A 20,862-nucleotide genomic window follows, 5' to 3' on the forward strand; every position below is an offset into this window, starting at 1 on the left:
AAAAGGGTGGTGGTGGTGGTGGTGGTGGTGGAAGTCACTCCAACCACATCCCTGTTGAGAACACTCAGTGGCTTCCTACTGCCAGAGCCTCTAATTACAGCCTGACTCTGACCTGGGAGCTGGTTGAAAACTAGATGCCCAGGACCCCAGGGGACCTGCTAAACCTGAGTTTGTCCCCCATCTGACAGGCTAGTCTGGGAGGCCCCTGGCCCAGGGCAGAGTCCTCTCCTGGGCAACCCCCTTCTCAGAGGCCTCAGTCACCTCTGGAGATACTCTGCCCACCAGGAGGGGGCACCTCTGGCCTCCAGAAGTTCAGTCAGCCAAGCTTCAAAGGCTCCATCTGATTGACAGGGCTCCAGGCTGTCCCAGGCCAGAAGCTGTGCTGGCTCCTGCTGGGCGTCAGTCTGGGCTGAGCTAGCACCTCCCTTGCAGAGAGGTGTCCCTCTCTGAGAGGCTGACTGATGGGGGACAGGGTGCAGGGTAGTGGGGTCCCAGGCACTGGAAGCAGCCTCTGCAGGACTGGTCTCCATCTTGCCTTCCCTAGAAGCCCTTCACCCAGACCTGCAGGAACAGATATCCTTGGGTTTGGCAGACCTCAGAGAGAAGGACTTCTCAGCTGTGTATACCCCTAGGTTCCCTGAGTAATTCCTCCTGCTAGGACCCTTTCCAGCTGTCAGACCACCTTCCAGCCTGGTGATAGAACCCTTCAGGCCAGTCAGACTGCCATAAGGTAGAGCTCCTTCTCTCCCCTGGACCTGCCACCCTGTGTCAGTCCTGAGCCCCAACCTCAGGTCAAGTCCTGGCCACCTTTGAGGCTCCACCGGCGGCCTCAAATAAATGGACTTTCTCAAAACAACCCTCCCTGTAGGCAAGCAGGCACATGGAGTGACATCACTCAGCCTCTGGTCTGTGACAGAGCACATTCTCCCCTTCTCACAGGTGCCCACTGGGGCTCAGGGTCAGAGATGAGCCCAGGTGGGAAGTCAGGAGTGAAGCTCAGGTCTGGGAACTGGGCAGAGGCTTACCCGATAGGGTACACACAGCCTGGGTTCAAGTCCCAGGTTCCAGCTGCAAGGGGGAAGCTTCCAGAGTTCGTCTCTTCCTCTCCCTCTGTATTTTCTCCCCCAGTCTCAATTTTCCTCTATCCAAAATAAATAGGTACATAAAAAAAAGACAAAAAAGACCCTGGGTTCAAGTCCCTGGTCCCCACCTGTGTGGGGGGGGGGGAGGGAAGCCTCCCAATCAACAGAGTATTGTTGCAGGTCTCTCTCTCTTTCTCTCTCTCTCTCCCTCTCCCTCTCCTCCTCTCCCCCTCCCCCTCTCCCTCTCCCTCCCTCTCTCTCTCCTCCATTTATATCTGTCTCTATCAAAAAAGAAAGAAAAAATATAGTCACTGGGAGCAACAGAGTCATAGTGCAGATACCAAGCCCCATTGATAATCCTGGTGGCAAAATGAATGAATGAATGAATGAATGAATGAGTGAGTGAGTGAGTGAGTGAGTGGGTGAAAACCCAGACCTGATACTAAGGTTGGCTTCCTGCATTTTGCAGTATCCACAGAAACACTCCCTTCTCTCTTTAGTCCCATCTCTTGACCACTTCTATAATAGGAAAAACTGACACAGGGAGGTATCTCAGTGGCAGAGCACAGGACTTGAATCCCTTGAGGGCCCAGGAGCACCAAATTCAACCCTGGCACCTCCTTTCCCTAGATCTGGCCTGCACTCTGGTCTACCCTGTATTTCCTCATTTTCTATAGTTCAGAAAGATAACACATCTGGAAATAACAGAGCATATGCTCCTTCTCACTCTCCCAAGCACTTTCATGAGCTTGGGTGGGAGATGAGGGAGCCTAGATTCTCCAGTTCTGGGAGGTGTACAAGGTCCTTTAAGGGGTAGGGTAGGGGGCCACTGGGTCTGCTGACACCTGCAGCCCCATTCCAGCTCACACCCTGGTCTCTCCATGGAGAAGGGAGCTCGTGCTCCTCCAGTAAGGTCAAGGAGGAGGGCCACAGAGCTAGCGACAGCCTGGCTGCACCTGCTTCCCTGTCCTCAGCACCCCACACTGCATACCCTGCAGCCATGGCCACTGGTGCACCCAGGGGAGGCCTAGGAGAAGTGGCAGCACAAGGACCCCAGAGGGAGAGCCTGGGGCTCAAGCCCAGCACTGCTTCTTACTGGCCATGCACCTTTCCTATTCTGCAAAACAGGGGGACTGTCTGTCTAGCTCAGAAACCTGGGTAACCAGGCACACTGGAGATCAGGTGACACTGTTGGTGCCCCCTCTGCTGCTCCCCATAGTGGCTGCATGGGGTGACAAAGGGCTCTTTCAAGGTCACGAAAGAAAGACAAGAGCTGAACAGGGACATGGGAGAAGAGGGTGGGTTTGTTCCAATGGGGAGAGCCCAGGTCCTGGGGTCCCCCCACTACAGCTGCAGTCCATGCTTTCCTTGTAGGAGAGAAGCTTCACAAGCGGAGAAGCATGTCTGCAGGTGACTATCTTTCTCTCCCCCTCTCTATCTCTCCCTCCACTCTCAATTTCTCTCTGTCCTATCCAATAAAATGGAAAAAAATGGCTGCCAGGAGCAGTGGATTTGTAGTGCTTACACCAAGCCCCAGTGATAACCCTGGAGGAAAAATATAATAATAATAATAATAATAATAATATAGATTTGGCTCCACCTGGGGAGGCTCAGCCCAGCAAAGCCCACAGCTGCGCCACAAGCTTCCTTTTCCCTCTGGTCCATGAAATATTCTGGCACAAGAAGGTATGATCTCAGCAGCTTTCAGAAGACTTCCCAGGATGGCTCTCAGGGAGCCTGTGCTCCCTTCTCATACAGAGCCCCGAACATCAGTCAGTAGCTCAGTGACATGTAACAGCAGTAGGAATTGGTGTTTGTTTGCTGTGTGCTCAGCAGGAAATAACTAATATAGCCTCCTCTCTTCCAGTCCACAGAATGGCCCCAAGGCTGAGGCTCCATGGCCCCACTTCACAGGTGGGGACACTGAGGAAGACTGGCCTTTCTAATCTGTTCTGAGGACTGAACTCAGAGCATCACACCTGCCCACCTGCTCAGTCCTCCTGGTTTATTTTCTGTGAGAGAGAAAGAAGCAAGAAGAGGAAGAGGCCCCCAAGGCACTGATCTGTCATTTGTTTCTGTTGCTTTCTTAAGGTGCCCCACTTTGAACCTGGGGCTCCATGGAGCTTCCCCAGTCTGTCCATGATGCTCTTATGTGATGCCAGGACTCAAGCTCAGGGCTGTGCTCTTCCTGGTGAGCTGTCTCTCAGCCATGATCACTCCTACCCCACCCCTCCCCCATTTCTGTTCTGCCCCCACATTTATGAATCATGCTTGGAGTTCAGCAGGCTTCAATTCCTAAAGTGCTCGCATTAGGATACAAAAAAATCCCCCATCCACATCACTCAGAAGCCAGGCTGCATTCACTTCTGATTTCTTCAAAGCACGCCAGAGGAATTCCTCCTTCCCAGCACACCTTCTCCAGCCTTCCCCAGGAGGAGGGAGTCCCATTAGGCCCCAGAAGCTGAGAACATAAAGCTTGGCACCCTGGCTGGCATCTCTGAGCTGACCCCAAAGAGCCAAGCTGGCCCTCTGCCCCAGCACCTTCAGTCCAAAGCCGGTGGACAGCACTGCACACCCCAAATGCCTATGTGTCACTCAAACCCCTTTCCCTTTAACATGGCATCAGAAACAGGGCTGGGGACAGCTTGATAACTGAGCACAAGACTTGTCAGCCCGAAGCCCTGAGACCTGAGGTTCAATCCCCAGCACCACTGCAGGCCAGAGCTCAGCCAGGCTCCAGTTTCTGTCTTTCTCATCAACTAAATAACAGATCTTTAAAAAAAAAAAATCAGCAGTAGCTAAGCAGCTTCAGTACAGTTGTGAATTCAAACTTGAGAGCTCCAAGTCACAGCAAAGAAGACATAAAATTACACAGTGGATTTAAGGGATCAGAGGAGAGAGTGACCCCACAGTGTAGAGGCAAAATCCTAGCAGGAGTAGTCCTAGCCACACACTGGGGAAGTTTGCAGAGAAACAAGCTTAACTGCAGGGGGGACTGTTCTTAACTCACAGAGGCTCCTCTCCCTGGTTGGCTGGTCTGTGGTTCCTGTCTGGGCTGCTGTACCCCATGTCTACATCCTCTAAAGCTCCCCAAGTTAGCCAGGTCTTTCCTGCTTCTGCTCCCCACTTCTCCCCAGCCCACCACACCCCCTGCTCTATTTGTGGGCCCTTTCCTCAAAGCTGCTTGATACTTCTTCACTCCTCCAAGCCTAACACCCTGCCCCACCTTGCCCTGCCCCTGCCCCCCTCCCCCAGCCTCTTACCTCAGCCCCAGCCCCAGCCCCAGGGCATTTTCCCCCAGCCCCCTGGCCTCCTCCTGACAGCTGCTTCCTCCAACTCCTTTCTCACTCACCAGGAATTCCCTTCCAGCCAGGCACCTGGCTCTCTGCTCAGCCAGAGTCTCTAGGGGAGGTTAGTCCTGAGCTGCCACTCAGCAAGGCTGACAAAATGTTCCAGAACTGGTTCCCACCCCTGGAGCAACGAAGAACCTGCATCTCCCCCTCCTAGACTAATGCACTATGGCCGCATTCACCTTTCGCTCCATTTCAGCTGTGCTGCTCTGGGCAGGTAGTGGACCCTCTCTGAGTCTGAGCCCCTCCTGACACATGGGGTCATCTCTGAGCCTTCTCTGGATAAAAAGAATGGGGTGTTGTAGCTTCACTCTAGTCCCAGCTCCAGGCCTATGAGGAATGAATGAGAGGTATCACACAGGCCTGCAGAGCTGACACTTGCCTCCTGGAACTTGGGTGCCCAGGGGGAACCTCCCAGTGTAGCCAACAGCACCTCCAAGCCTCCCCCATCCCAGCTGGGCAGTCCCAGGGGTCTTCTCCAGCATGCCTGAGAGGGGCTACACCTGCACAAACACTGTTGTGATTTTTCTCCCCTGGAGAAATGGCCCCAGTGCCTTTGCACTGACCCTCCTCTCCTCTGCAAGGCCTCCCTACAGGCCCTGCCCACTGTCAGGAGATTTGAGGCAAAGCCCCTGGACTTGGGCTGGGGAGATACTGAGGTGCGCACACACAGGACATGCACACAAGAGCTCCCAGATGCCACCAACAGCCACAGTTGAGCAGTTATAGGCCTGAGGAACTGGGTGTCTGAGGATGAGTCTTCCCTTCCCACCCCAGAGTCTGGTCACTTAAATCACAGCACCTAGTGCCATCACAAATACACTTAGAATGGCATCTAGAAATGGGAAATGGTTATTCCACACTTGACACATTTTGGTCCAAAAATCATGCACAACCCCCCTCAAACAAACAAGCAAACAATACCACCTCCTTCCACCCCCCCAAACCACTTTATGTGAAGTCCCCTGGCCCTCACACATCACTGACACCTGGTGGCACCTCTGTGTAACTACAGGTCTGCACCCACACAGCTACAGCCCCCTGGGCCTAGCTCACTGAAAGTCTGAAGCACCTCCAACAAGGCGGAGAGGCTGTGATCAATGGATGGCAGAATGGAGGGACAGTGGCGCCTGAAAAGGGGAGATCCTAAGCAGGAAATACCTCTTCTCCCAGGCTCCTGGTGTCCTGGGTAAACTACACCTTGCCTTGCTCCTCTGGGGGTGAGGTGAGGGGTGTGGGGGCCCTGGGGGAGCCAGAGCACATGGTGCAGGTGTGGATGCCCATCTCAAGAGTGGCTGTGGACAGAGGAGTGGGCGGGGAGGTGCTGGTGTGACAGCTGGGCATGACGCTCAGCCATGGCATCCTGGGACAGAGCCTAGTTACTGTCCAGCCTCAGCCCGAGCAGGTGGGGTGTGCACGCCAGAGCTGTCCTCTCCTACAGGAAGATGCCCAGAGACAACCACCAGCCCTTCAGGGCCAGGCGGTGGACTCTCATCCCAGCACCTCTAAGCACCAGCCTGGACAAAGTGTGGCTGTGGGCAGGTGTCTGCACCCTCCCAGTCCCACTGGGTCCTCTTGGGGCTGAAGCAGGAGGAGAACTCTCATGACTGAGTGGACTGGCCAGTGCCCAGCACATATGTCAAACTTTATTTATTTTATTTGATGGGAGAGAGAAACTGAGAAGGGAAATGGAAAGGGAAAGAGAGACAGAGAGACACCTGTTGCACTGCTTCACTGCTCATGAAACTGCTCATGAAGCTGTCTTCTCAGGGTTGGGGAAGGGGGACTTGAACCCAAGCCCTTGCACATGGTAATATATGCACATAGCCAGGCCTGCCACTGCCTGGGTCCCTTGTTTTATTTCTAAATGTTGTATTTTATTTACTTTATATGAGCTAGAGAGAGAATTCCATATGAGAGAGAGAGAGAGAGAGAAGCCACAGCACTACTCCAGTATATGTGGTGCCTGGGATCCAACCAGGAGCCTTGGGCACACAACTCCTAGGTTCCATCCACTGAGCTCTTTCTCCTTGGCCATAAAAGGTCACTTATTTTCAAAGATTTATTAATCACACACACACACACACACACACACACACACACACACACACACACACACACACGGTGGGGGGGAGGGGGAGAGAGAGAGATCATTCTGACATGTGTGAGGCTGGCTGCTGAATCCAGGGCAGGCCTCATGCTTGAGAGCCTTCACTCACTGTGTCCCCTCCTGCAGTGCTACTGTCATTTAGTTTGAATTGATTCAGCAGCTGCCTGCAACTGACTGGCAGAGACCCTAGTGGGCAGTTCAGTAGGTGGCCTATTCCTCAACTTTCCAGATCATCCATCCTTCTGATATGCACAGAGTGGAGAAGAGTGCCTTGTTCCCTGAAGAGGCTGTGGCCATGTCAGGGGATGGGTATGTGGGGAGGCAGGCAGACCCACAAGACATAGCCATCCTGTGTCTCCACTGCCTGCCCCCAACCCCCACCCCAAGAGGCAGCACTGACCTCCACCAAGCCTTCCCACCTTCCTGTACAATTTACATCCCAGTTCTGTAGCTATAGCAGACTGAGTCCACAATAGGATACAAGCACAGGTGTGAGCCACTCATTTCCATTCGAAGGGGAAGGGGGAAATCACTGTTGCCTCCCTCCCCTCCCAATATACTTACTAGTGAGCACAAAGACCATCCGTATGACCTGGTTCCCTCTGAGACTCCTATTTCTGCACTCAAACTTACTTCACTGTCAGCATGCTCTCCTGAAGAAGCAGCTGCTGCTGCCATCCTCACTCTACAAGCCAGGAAGTGGGGCCACAGAGAGGCTCAAATTCTGCCTGGGCTCTTGCAGCTAGGAAGCTGGCAGGGTCGGGCAGTGAGTCTTGGTTCTGGTCTCTTTTTTCTTTTTAATTTAAAAAAATATATAAATACTCACTTATTCAGAAAGGGGATGAAGGAGAGGGATATATATATATATATATATATATATATATATATATATATATATATATATATAGAGAGAGAGAGAGAGAGAGAGAGAGAGAACCAGAGCACCACTCTGGCAATGCATTGCTGGGGATCAAACTCAGTACCTCATGCTTGAGAGTCCAATATTTTATTCACTGCACCCCTCCCAGGCCACTATCTCTGCATGTCTTGTGATTAATATACCATGCATGCTCCTTCTCACTCAGGGTAGAACTACTTTCTGCTGTGTAGACACTGCAAAGGCCAAAGGTATCTGACAAGAGCAGTGATAATCATAGCCCTAGTAAGAACAGAGATAAATGACACACATAGACACTTTGCTTGGGAATTCTTTTAGAAAGCAGGGGCCAGGTGATGATGCATCTGGTAGAGCACACACGTTACCACTACAAGGTGCTGGGTTCAAGCCCCCATACCCCACCAGCAGGTAGCAAGCTTCAGCAGTAGTAAAGTAGTACAGTATGTGTCTGTCTGCCTATCTATCTCCTGCTCCTCTCTCAATTTCTCTGTCTTATAAAAAAAATACTATTTTATAATACATTTTAAAAATATTTTTATTTTATTTTGAGAGAGATGCAGAGAGAGAGACAGAGACAGAGAGAGAGAGAGAGACAGAGAAACACCAGAACACTGCTCAGCTCTGGCTTATGGCAGTGTGGGGATTGAACCTGGGAATTTTGAGCCTCAGGCATGAGAGTCTGTTTGCATAGCCATTACGCTATCTCTCCCGACCCAATACTTTTGTTTTTAAAGAAAGAAAGCCGTAATGCTTGCTCATGCTTCCCAAACAGCTCCTCTGTGTGCCACTCTGCCCACCCTAGTCACCCTTCCCTTCATCTGGATCACTTCCCCCCAGGTTTGAATGACATCAGGCCTTGTCCTCCAACACTCAGCATGAGTATCCCCTGGGAGTGGCTGTCCACCTGGCTGCCATGGGGTAACTTCTTTGTGTCTGTGACTGTACTTATGAGGACTCTACACATTTGGGCCATGTTGTCACCCTCCTGATGTAGAAAAGTCTAGTGACTTGTCTCAAAGCCCACAGCCAACTGGGCTGGAATGGGAAGTCAGGACCCAGAGTCCCCGGTCTAGGCAGGCAGCTCTGCACATGGGCCTCTCTAGAAACAGCAGAAAGTGCTGGTGGTAAAGGAGGACACTGGGAGGGGATCAGATAGTCACCCAGTCCCGCAGGCCTTCTTCCACACCACTTCTCTATTACAAAGGAGCCAGGTAACAAACTGGCTTCCACCCCAGGGGGCTGTCCTGGCTATGAATATAGCCATGCCTTCACACTCAGCCATTACTGTCAGTACCACTGATAGGTGGCAAGGTAGCAAGCACCCTCCCACCCAGATGCTGCACCCCCGAGCGAGGCCACAACACCCTCTAGGTGCTGCTGTTTCTGTCCTTGGAGTAACTCAGAGGGTCCTGTCTCTCTAGCTGGTCTGACCTGGGCTCTGGCAAGGCTCCAGCCTCATTGGCTATGCTGCATCTGTCCTCCCCATTTTCTTCTCCTGTCAGGAGGTCCCCATTGCTGGTCACTTTTGCCTCACTGCCTGGCAGGTGCAGGGCAGGCCCACCTTCCCAGCCACAGGTGGATTCATGGGCACAGACCTGGACCCAGACACAGACACACACTGCTCAATTCACTTTTGATTTCGGAAATGTGCTCCACACAACTGGTCAGTTATGAACCCAGGGTCTGGCACACAGAAGGCACCATAGTAGAATACCCTTTCCAGGCATTGTTTTGATTCTTTCCTTTTAGAGAAAAAAGATGGAGAAACACAGGGATGGGAGAGACACTACAGCACTGCTACAGCACCCACGAGCTCCTCGTGTACTGTTCATGGTGCTCCCTTGTGGCTCTGGTGCTTGAATCCAGGACTCTGAGCTGGGAGAGGGGCATGCTCTACCAAATGGGTCTGTTCCCAGCCCCTCTGCCAGGCTTTGATGTCGGGGGAGGGGAGGCCTTTCCACAGGTGAGGCCACCAGGAACCTGTTACAGGTCACATGGGAAATGGCAGCAGGACTTCCCCACAGTGAGTGCCCAGGACCCTACCTGAGCGTGTGTGTGTGAGGGGAAGGTCCCAAACAGAGACTTAGAGACTTAGAGACTACTCTAGCTGTGTGACTCCAGATGGTCACTGAACTTCACTGTGCTTGCGGTCTAAAGGCTGTGAACGGGTGATCAGCAGGGAGGCAATAAGGGCTTTATGAGACCCATACTGGCCCTCTGCTGGTCCCTAATAGTGCAGCTCTTCCTCCAGGCCACCCTCTTATACAAACAAGCATGATCTCCCCACTCCCACAATCATCTTCAGGGTTAGGGGACCCTGGTGACCAGGTTTGATCCATTGCTGCTGCCCAATCCACCCAAGATGCAGCTCAGCTGTGTCTGCACTGTGGCCCTCCCCCATCAGCTTACAACACCCCACTCTCAGGAGGGGCTGAGGGGGCCAGCAGGACCCTAACCTCTGCCCAGCAGCTACACGGTCTCCCTGGCAACATCTGGAGCTGGTCAGGTGGCATAGCTAGACCTGCACAAGAAAGGACTGTCTGCTTGGGGTTTCTGGATCCACATACCAAATAGCTCATTTGGATAGTGTGCTGCTTTGCCATGTGCATGACCCAGGCCCCTACTGTATTAAAGGAAGCTTCAATGCTATTCTCCCCCCAGCCCCCCCAAGAAGAACTACTCTGACAAGGTCATCTTTTTGTCTGGTGTGGTCAACAGACACCCAGTGATAGCCAGCCACCCTCTTCCTGTCCTGTCTTCCCTGCTCTACTCCCAGCACACTTAGTCTTTCAATGTCCTCACAGCATGGACCAGCTCTCACTTCTAAGTGCACCCCCACATGTCCTGGGGTGGAATTAGTGCTGACTCCTCAGACCCGGGGTCCAGCAGTTCTCAGGCTTCAAACAGGGTGGGTGGCAGGAAGCTGGGCAGAAGCAGAGCCAGACGACTAGGCTTTGTTTGGTCCTGTCTGTGACAGGGCAGCAGCCAGCCTTGAGCCTGAGTGAAAATCTGCTGGAGGGGTGAAGGCAGCTGGGCCTCGTTCCAGAGAGGGGGACAGATGGATGATGGAGAGGAAGAGAGAGGAGGAGGAGGAGGAAGAGGGGGAGGAGGAGAAAGATGAGGAGGAGGAAAAGGGGAGGAGGAGGAGGAGGAGGAGGAGGAGGAAGAGGAGGAGGAGGAAGAGGATGAAAAAGGAGGGGGAGGAGAGAAAAAGGGGATGGGCTCTGCTGGAGCAGACCCAAGACCCAGGCAGGAACAACAAAAAGAAAACCTGTGTCCTTCCAATCTTTAATCTGAATTTCTTTACTTCTTCACAGGACTGTGATTTACTCACTTCTGTGTTTCAGAGAGAGAGGGAGAGAGAGGGCAGGAGAGAGAGAAATAGAGAGAGAGAGAGAGAGCTTCAGATTTCCCGAAATCCCTTTAGTCATGTTCTGCAGAACCTCCACACACCCACACCCATAATTACAAGGCTTTTATGGGGGTGGGGGGATGTGAAGGTCACGAGCAGAAAGCATGAAATTGCATGGGGCAGGCAAGAATTCTACCACTGAAAGACCCATGTGATGGACGTGCATGGGGACCCTCAAGAAGTTGGGTAAATCTAAGCCTGAGGTGTCTGCCCCCCCCCCCCAGCACACTCTCCCCTCAAGGCCCCCATTTGCTGCTGCACAGGGCTGCCATCTACAGTCCCAGCTGTCAGATTCTGGGACTTGGGGGACAGGGATAGGTCAAAGCCACAGAGGGCAGAAGCAGTCACCGACAGAATTCCTGGGAGAGACAGGCGGACTGTGACATTTCCCCCACCACTCCAGGGACCCCAAGTGAGCCAAGGAGTTGGTCACTTCCACCAAAGTAGCTCCAGCTCCCCAGCTGCCCCTCCACTTCTACTATTCTACTTGAATCAGCATCTCCCAGATTCTCTCCTGGGAGCCCATCTCCCTCTTTCTAGCTGGGCTCTCGCTGCACCTGTAGCACTCCAGTCTGCTTTGCAAACTGCTTTCCAGCTCCCCAGCTCCCCAGCTCTCCAACCATGCACTGGAGAAGTCCCCTCTCCGTCCTGAGAATGAGGCAGAGCTCTGTGCTGCAGCTGAAGAATTATCTCAACTATAAAGAAAACAAAACCCAAAGAAAGGGGAATTAGCCAAATGTTCTCTGGCTACTCTGAACACCAGGGAGGTTCAGCCTGCTCCTGAACTCTAGCCCTCAGATGGGACACAGTGTAGCTTAAGTCCTGCCCAGCAGAGACAAGGCACTGGTCAGGGGACAAGATCAACAAAGACACTGCTGGAAGACAGGCCAGTCAGGACAGGGGAGCCAGAGAGGGCTGAGGAGAGAGAGTATTCTGACTCAGGATCCCAAGATGAAGGGATTCTGCACCTGCCTGACAGCCACATGGGACCTGAGACACAGAGACACAAAGGGGCCACAGTGCACAATGGAGCTGGCTGGCCCTGCAGTTCACAGAATGCCAGGGGATCCACTGGCACTGGGAAACATAATGCCTACCTCAGTGCACCAGTGCTCCACACTCATTGTAGATAACTCCCAGTGATTACACGGAGATTCAGCAGCCTGGGAGGAGGCACAGTGGATAAAGCCATGGACTCTCAAGCATGAGGTCCTGAGTTCAATTCTTGGGATCTCATGTGTCACAGTGATTCTCTGACTTTCTCTCTCTTCTCTACCCCTGCCTCATTAACAAATAAGTTTGTGACGGAGAGACAGTATAATGGTTCTGCAAAAAGACTTTCATGCTTGAGCCTCTGAGGTTGCAGGTTCAATCTCCAGTGCCATCATAAGCCAGAGCTGAACAGTGCTCTGGTAAAACAAACAAACAAGCACAAAACACTATTTTATGGCCCAGGAGGTGATGCCACTGGATTCTCCAGCATGAAGTCCTGGGTTTAGTTCTCAGTATTACATGTGCCAGAATGATACTCTAGTTTTTTTTCTCATAAATAAACAATTAAACAAATAACTTAAATAATAAAAAAGGGGTCAGGTGGTGGTACACTGGGTTAAACACACATAGTACTAAGTGCAAGGAACCATGGAAGGATCTGGATTCAAGCCCACCAGCAAGGGTGGAGCTTCACAAGTGGTGAAGCAGGTGTGAAGCTGTCTCTTTTTCTCTACCTCTATAGCTCCCCCTCCTTTCTCAATTTCTCTCTGTCCTATCCAATTAAAAAAAATAATGGAGGGAGTTGGGCAGTAGCACAGCGGATTAAGCACAGGTGGCGCAAAGTGCAAGGACCTGCGTAAAGATCTTGGCTTGAGCCCCTGGCTCCCCACCTGAAGCGGAGTTATTTCACAGGTGGTGAAGCAGGTCTGCAGGTGTCTTCCCCTCATCTCTCCATTTCTCTCTGTCCTATCTAACAACGACGACATCAATAACAACAACAATAATAACTACAACAACAATGAGAAACAAGGGCAACAAAAGGGAAAATAAATAAATAAGTATAAAAACTAAAGAAAAAAATTAAAAAGGGGGCAAAAATGACTTCCAGGAGCAGTGGATGCAGAGTGCAGGCATCATGCCCCAGCAATAACCCTGGAGACAAAAAAAAACAAAAAAGAAAGAAAGAAAGAAAGAAAAGAAAAGAAAGGAAAGAAAAGAAAGGAAAGGAAAGAAAAGAAGAACTCTTCATCACACACAGGTAAAACTCTCGGCCCATGAAAGAAGAATAGCTCCCATTTGTTCCTCTTCCTGGCCCCTGGGAACAACTAACCTACTCTTCTGATTTCCTTACAGATTTCTAGATCCAACATGATATCTTTCCAGGTTGCTCATAAAAAGGACGACCTTGATCTTTCAGTGGCCGACTTACTTCACTTACTGTCAATGTTCATCCATGGTGACTCTTGTGTCAGAATGCCCAGCCTTTTGCAAGGCTGACTAATAGTCCCTTGTCTACACATACCACATTGTTTATCCAGTTATCCTCTTTGCCTAGTCCCCTTTTAGAGACGTTCTGTCAGATGGTGGAGTTCAAGCAATGGTCACAAAGCTACGCAACTCAGGGAGCCAGAGTCAGGTGTCAGCCTGAATCCCAGATGGCTTTATTCTACAGAGCAGTGGTGCCCATCCAAACCCAGAACACAGGCAAGAACTCCACTATCAACCAAGCCACATGCTCACTGAGCTTATAGCTGGGTCTACCAGGTCTGGGAAGACAGAGCTGCCAGGCATAGGGTCCAGGTGTCTCTGTCTTCAAAACTGCAAATGGCAGCCAGATAAGCCAGCCTGCTGGGGTTTCTGTAATCCTGGTGTTGACTACTGTGACCATCACCATCATCACCCTCCTGCCCAGGCTTCACTCAGATGCACTTACTCATCTGGAAACATCTGGAAACAGGGGGCCATGAGACTGATAAGGAAGGCTCAGACTGGCTTTGCTTACCAGCAATAGCCAACTGTGTGCTCACTGAAGAGATCTCTGCCAGGCCTCAGGTCCAACCCACATGTTGTCAGCTGGGTGTATGCACCTGGCTTTGAGACTGAGCCCCAGCATTCACTGTCCAAGCTGTCCCTGGCCTCTATGAGGCTGGGACACAGTCCACCTGCCTTGGCTCTGTATCCTCTGCCCAGGCTGCCTCAACTTCCCAACAGGTAGTAAATCATCTAACAGGTGGTAGACAAGAGTTGGCACCTGATCACAGCACTGTCTCCTGAAGTCAGCTCTGCTCCCTCTCCACCACCACCTGACAGAAGCCGATTGAGGCTGCAGGGAGCCTCCAAGAGAAACAGTCCTGATCACAGGACCCTCATTGTAGGGGGGCAAGGTGGAGAAAGGCAGACTAGACACTTCTCTGGATGGTTTGAAGGACTAGTGAAAAGTGGCCTTCTAAATTCCAGGGTGAGGCAGTGTGTGAACTCACTGACTATGGCCATCTTCTCTGGACCAAAAAAGAGCTGGGCCTTTCTCTGAAAATATTCATGCGTGGAAGCAGAGCAATGCACGCACACTTGTATTCATTCACCTTTGTAATTTAAGTCAGGAGACGAATATAAATCCATTCACCCAACCAGCCCACCTTTTTATCCCCCCTGCCAGCTTGTCAGTCACTATTCATTCAGCCATGGACTGAGTACTTGCCAGCACCCAGGAAGTGGTGATGGAAGGAACAGAGAAACTGAAGACCAAAGGGACAAGGTGGGGGGGGGCACGACATAACTGGAACAATCTAGACAACTCTTGGTCTTCCCAACCCCTCCAAATGCTTGTCTATCACTGAGCCCACAGTGAGTGGGCAAGAAGAGTTCTCCAGGAAACTGAGTCAGAAGCCATGGCCTCCACCTTGCCATTCTCCTATCATCATGGTTTTAAGAAAGCCAGACTGGACCCCAAAGCCAAGAGAGGAAGATCAGTGGCTTGGAGAAAAAGCAAAACAGGAGACAATGTAGAGTTTACATGTACAATATGATGGGCCTCATCCAGGCTTTAGTCTGGGCCAAAGGCCTGGGGAGGGAATAGTCAGCAAATCTAAGCAGTGCTGAGCACAGGCCTGCTGAGCACAGGTGGGGGTCTTTTCTAGGGACCACTCACTCTGGGTGGGGGGGGTGAGAGGGCTATGAAGGCTGCACTGTTTCTAAGCCCATTGCACAGGACATCAACATGGAGATGTAGAAAGGCTAAGGCAGCTCATGTAAGGCTGTTTTGTGTTGTTAAGAACATGATTCTTATGTGGGGCTGATGTACTGTAGAACACAGCTGCTGACATTTTGCTCTACAACAACAAGGCATGAGTGAAATTTGTGTTGATTTTTCGCCTGTGGGCCCCTACTGGACCACAAGATTGAGAACTCTGTCTTCTCCATCTCTCCACCCATTGGGATCAGTCCTCTGCCAGCTGCTATTGAAGATGGTAAGAGAGCATCCCCACACGACTTTGGGGAGGTACCACTGAGGATGGCTGTGTCTGCAGCTGTCTCCAAGGTGGCAGGTGTTGGGAACACAGTTCACTTATGGTGAGCAAAATGGATTATGGGACATAAACTTAACGAGCATACTGCTGATGTCAAGAGAATATGAGGACGTACACAAACTCACAAGGGATTGTGGGTACAAGAGACTATTCAAGCAAGTGCCTGGCAGCAGGTCAGTCTTTTTTGACTCTTCGCCTGCGCACTTGTGCCTCCTCACAGACCTGCACTCCGTGTAGCTGGATGCGGGCAATCTATGCTTAAGGCATAGCATGCTGATCTTTCCATCATTGCTTATTTTACCTCCAATCTAGCTAAATAATTCAGTATCTTAATAAGACCACCACCCTCCCCTCGACCCCCGCCAAACAAAAGTGCCACAGAAAACTTTTTGCCTTTTAGAAATGCCTGTAGGCAGGCATTTCTTGCTCTCTGCTCCAAGGCAGGGCATGGGGGCCTTCACCATCTGTCTGGCTCTTGTACACACCTTTTTCTCTGGTCACTCCCCAACACACCCGACTTTCCATCTAAAGAAGGATGCTTTCCTGTGAGGTTCTGGCATGCTGGCTGTCCATAGCCATCTTGTCCATGTGCAGTTTTTCTTCCTTAACACAACCCCCTGGGCTACATACCCACTTCTTGGACTATCACTAACACTCAGCTTGAGTCCAGTAGAGGGTGGATGGCACAGTGGGTTGTTGAATCAAGTCTTCTAACTGGAAAATACCCATGGAACCAGCCCTCTCTTCAGTCAGAACATAGCCAGTACCTGAAGATACTTGGTATTTCTTGCTAGAAGATTCCTGCTACCTCTCATTTTGCTGCCACATCCCAGGGGACCGTCTCCCCTGAACTTTGGTCCTATTGGTTTGCTTTGTGCTTTTTGGGACTTGATGCCAGAGAACACTTCAGGGCTTTGGTTTCTTTGTTCTGTACTGTCTGAAGGCCTTGTAAGGGTGGCCAGGTTCAGGCTCCCGGTCCCCACCTGCAGGGGGAACCTTCAGGAGTAGTAAGACAGTGCTGCAAGTGTCTCTCCTCTCTCTTCTTCTCCTTCCCCTCTCAATTTCTGCTGTGCTATCAAAATTAATAGACAAATATTTTATTTTAAAATATTTATTTATTCCCTTCTGTTGCCCTTGTTTTATTGTAGTTATTGTTGTTGTTGTTATTGATGTCATCATTGTTGGATAGGACAGGGAGAAATCGAGAGAGGAGGGGGAGACAGAGAGGGGGAGAGAAAGATAGACACCTGAAGACCTGCTTCACCATCTGTGAAGTGACTCCCCTGCAGGTGGGGAGCCAGGGACTCGAACCGGGATCCTTACTCCAGTCCTTGTGCTTGGCGCCACGTGCGCTTAACCCACTGCGCTACTGCCCAACTCCCTAATTTTTTTTAAAAAGACAACACAGTCCAATCTGCTTGGGAAGAGAAGCACTAAATGAAACCTGGACTCCCACTCACTGTCCTTGGAGAAAAAAAAACCCTACTATAATAAACAAAGATGAAGTCAACATATCAACACATCTACAACATTAACTCAAATCATGAAATGCCCTGAAGTATACAAAAAAAAAAAAGGTAAACTCACTTTTCGTCAAATCTTCTTAAAAGGCTTTAAGAATAGTCCTCCAAATAATCCTCGAAGTAGGCAATTTTAATTTGGACGCGTGGTGATTTCAGTCTACCTGTTGGGAGAGATGAAAGAGAAGTCAGTCATTTTTGAGAAGGGCGTTGATCTAACAAGGAGCAGGGAGAAGCCCAGGAGCGTGGGTGTGTGGGGCTGGGGCGATGGCGTGGGCTGGGCAGATCAGTGGTAGCCATGGCCCCAAGCCGAAGCCAAGTACTGGAATAAGGGAAAGGCACTGAGGGAATGATCACAGTGACAGACACAGAGCAAAAGTTCAACCAATGTGTAAAGATGTGGGGTCGGTGGTGGTGTACCCAGCTGAGTGCACAGGTTCCCATGTGCGAGGACCCAGAATCAAGTCTCTGTTCCCCACTTTCAAGGGGGAGGCTTCACAGACATTGGAGTAGTGCTGTAGGTGTCTCTATTGCCCTCTCCTCTCTCAATTTTCTCTCTGTCCTATCAAATATATGCATGGCAGGGGGCAGGTAGTGGCACACCTGGTTGAGCAATATGTCTCCGTGTGCAAGGACCTGAGTTCAAGCGCTGGTCCTCACTTGCAGGGGTGAAGCCTCACGGGTGGTGAAGCAGTGCTGCAGGTGTCTCTTTTCCTCTCTGTCTTCCCCTTCCTCTCAATTTCTCTGTCTCTATCCAATAAATAATAAGAATAAGAATAAGAATATGTCAAAGGACAGATGAACAACTCAACAAAGGTTATCCTCTACCTTTAATGCTCTTCTGTTTGGTTTCTAAGAAGACATGGAACTCCTGGTTGAGCACACATTACCAAGAACGATGAGGCAGTGTTGCTGTGTCTCTCTGTCTCTACCCCCCCCCAGTTTTTTTCTATCCTATCAAATATCATGAAAAATACATAATAGGAGACACAGAACTGGCAGACATTGAGCCTACTGTGCACACCAGCAGAGAGACAGGTTCTTGCTGAAGTGGGAGGAGGAAGAGGAGAAGGAAAGGAGATAAAGGAGGAGGAGGAGGAGGAGGAGGAGGAGGAGGAGGAGGAGGAGGAGGAGAAGAAGAAGGAGGAGGAGAACTTGTGAAGCAGCCATGCCGGAGCTGGAATTCTGTGCTAGTGGGAATACCTGCACAGCCTGGGTGAGTGCGTCTATCTATGATGCCCACTGTTCTTACATGGAGGTACTTGGCCCAGTTGCTCACTTCCAGCTTTTCTTCTATCCTAAAACAAGCATTTAGGGTCATAAATCTCCCCTAAGTGCTGCCTTGGCTCTGTTCCCGCATTCAAATACTTAACATTCCCGTTCATTTATGAGTTATTTTATAATTTCTACCATCATTTCTTATTCAACTCAGAAGTCAGTTGGAAGCCGGTTCTTTTTTTTTTTTTTTTTTTTTTTTTCCTTGTAAAGACCTTTCAATTGAGGCTTTTGGAAAGAAAAAAAAAATCAAAACCTATCTTTCTGCTATTGATTCCAACTTTACTGCACTGTGGCCAGGGAGTATGGCCCAGGGGCAGGGATTGTCTGAGCTGGAGCCCACAGCCAGGGGTGTGCCAACCGCAGCCAAGCTTCCAAGCTTCTTGGGAGGAACAGGCCAGTTTCCACTGCTGCCTATGAGCTAGCTGGAGGGGAGTGTTTTCAGTCTCACTGTGCCTCCACTTCCCTTTTCTGGGACAGAGTTTTTCAGCAATGTAAACTAGTGCCCCCCCCCCCCCCAGACTAGAATTACAGGAGCCAGAGGCATGAGGGTGGGGGAGGGGAGAGAGAGAGAGAGAGAGAGAGAGAGAGAGAGAGAGAGAGAGGCTCTAGATACTGCTTGCTGTGATATTTAGGTCTTCCACTTGTAAAATGTTTACATACTTCCAACAGTCTCCTTTGGTTTCTTCATTTATTTCTAAGATTTATTTATTTATTTTTAGATAGTGACAGAGAGGGAGAGGAGACCACCGTACAGAAGTTTCCTTTAGTACAGAGTGGGTCAGGCTGAAACCTGGCTCACACAATGCAGGTGAATTATTTTGCAGGCATAAGATGTATTGCAGAGACACAGAGAGAAACAGAGCATCACTCTGGCACATGTGATGCTGGGGATGGAACTCTGGACCTCATGCTCTTAGGTCCAGAGCCCTAGTTACCACACCACTTCCCCAGCTCCACTGGTTTCACAGCTCCTCTGGCTTCTTACTGTCAACAGAGCCATGAAGTGGCATGGCTCAGGCGGAATTGAGGTCTCAGGAGAGGAGGGAGGGAGAAGCCTTAGTTAGCCATGGTTACCCACTTGGACGCCAAGGTCCTTCACTTCTCCATGCCTCCAACACTTGTCACTTGGTTGGGGGCAGGTTCTGCAGACCCATCTGCTTTGCAAACCCAATCAGAACAGGAAAACCCAGGCAAGATCTGTGCAGGCACCCTGAGTGGTGTCTGGGATGTGCTGGTGGGGTGGCGGGGGTGCCCCTGACTGTATCCAGGGGCTAGGCATGGAGAAGGGGAGAAGCCCCTGCCTGAGCCTGACTCCCACTCCAACAGGCCTTCCCAAGGCTTTTATCCTCCCACCCCAGCTTTTTTTCTTCCTTCCTTTCCAGAGAGAATTCCAAACCCACCTTCTGTCTAGACCTCCATTTCCTCCCCTCCTGGACTGCCCACAAATCACAGGGGTGACACCCCCCACCCTGCATGGTGCTCTTTACCATCATAAATGGGGCTGCCTTAGCAAATTCCAGAGGCTTCTCCAGCTGCCGGGGCTGCTCTAGGTCACAGGCCTGCAGACTAGTCATCCCTGGGGACTCCCCTGTCTGGGCCCAGTGACCCCCATCTATCCTGGTCTGTTCCTCTTCCTCCATAGATTTTCTTTGACTCATTTTATTAAAGCCTTGGTGCCTCTTTTTTTCCTTCTTTTTTTCTCTCCCTTTCTTTTATCCCATCTCTTTCTTGATTTCTTATGCCTCCCTTTCTTTCTGCTTTCTTCCTCTTTCCTATCTTCTTCTCTTAAAATATTTATTTTGTTTTATTTTAATGAAAGAGACAAAGATACAGAGAGAAAGACTAGAGCACTTCTCAGCTCTGGCTGATGGTAGTGCTGGGGAATGAACCTGGGACCTCAGAGCCTCAGACATGAATGTCTTTTGCAGAATCATTAAGCTGTCTGCTAGCCCTCCCTTTCTTTTATTCTCTTTCTTTTCCTTCTTTCTTCTTCTCCTTCCCACCTCCCTTCCTTTACCCTTCCTTTATTTCTTCCATCTTTTCCCCCTCCTCCATTTCTCTTTCCACCAGCCCTTCTTTCTGTTTCTCAGAGATAGAGAGAACCAGAGCAACACTCTGGAACATTTGATATCAAGGGTGAAACTCAGTTCCAACCTTATTGAGAATCAAATGCTTTATCAGTGTGCCCCCTCCCAGGCCTAAAAGATGCTTCATTAATTTAAAAGACACCTGAAGACCTGTTTCATTGTGAAGTGACCCCCCGCAGGTGGACTTGAATGGGGATCCTTAGGCCATCCTTGTGCTTCATGCCATGTGCGCTTAACCCTCTGCACTACCATCAGGCCCCAGATGCTTAGCTTCATTCTTAACTTCTACAGCTGACACTGGCATTTCCAGAGTTGCTCCAATAAAACAACCATCAAAATCCTCATCAACTATCCTTTGCCAGGTGCTTGCCATGAACTTAACTTTCGCAGCCACACCCTACCTCCCACATAGGTGTTAGGACAGTCCCACTTTGCAGGTGAGAGGAGCAGACATGAAGAAGAGCTCTGCAATTTGCCTCATACACTCAGTGACTGTGGGGCAGGCCTGGGATTCAGACCAGAGCCTGTGGATTCCCTGGCCTGTGCTCAGAGCCACAGTACCTACCCACCTGGCCTCCAGGAGCTGCTCTCCATGCCTACTGCCT

General features: G+C 50.6%; 1 protein-coding gene across 11 annotated transcripts in view; it reads right to left on the bottom strand.

The window, feature by feature from the left end:
• The window catches only part of TENM4 (teneurin transmembrane protein 4), a 545,270-nt gene that overhangs the window by 313,561 nt on the left and 210,847 nt on the right, over positions 1-20,862 (bottom strand). For all 11 annotated transcript variants that reach the window (XM_060176742.1, XM_060176743.1, XM_060176746.1 and 8 more), the window contains one exon: positions 16,960-17,056. The gene's annotated coding sequence lies outside the window, so the exon portion shown is untranslated. The remainder of the gene's footprint in view (positions 1-16,959; positions 17,057-20,862) is intronic.

Source organism: Erinaceus europaeus, chromosome 17 (genome assembly GCF_950295315.1).
Source record: "Erinaceus europaeus chromosome 17, mEriEur2.1, whole genome shotgun sequence".
Taxonomy (NCBI): Eukaryota; Metazoa; Chordata; class Mammalia; order Eulipotyphla; family Erinaceidae; genus Erinaceus; species Erinaceus europaeus.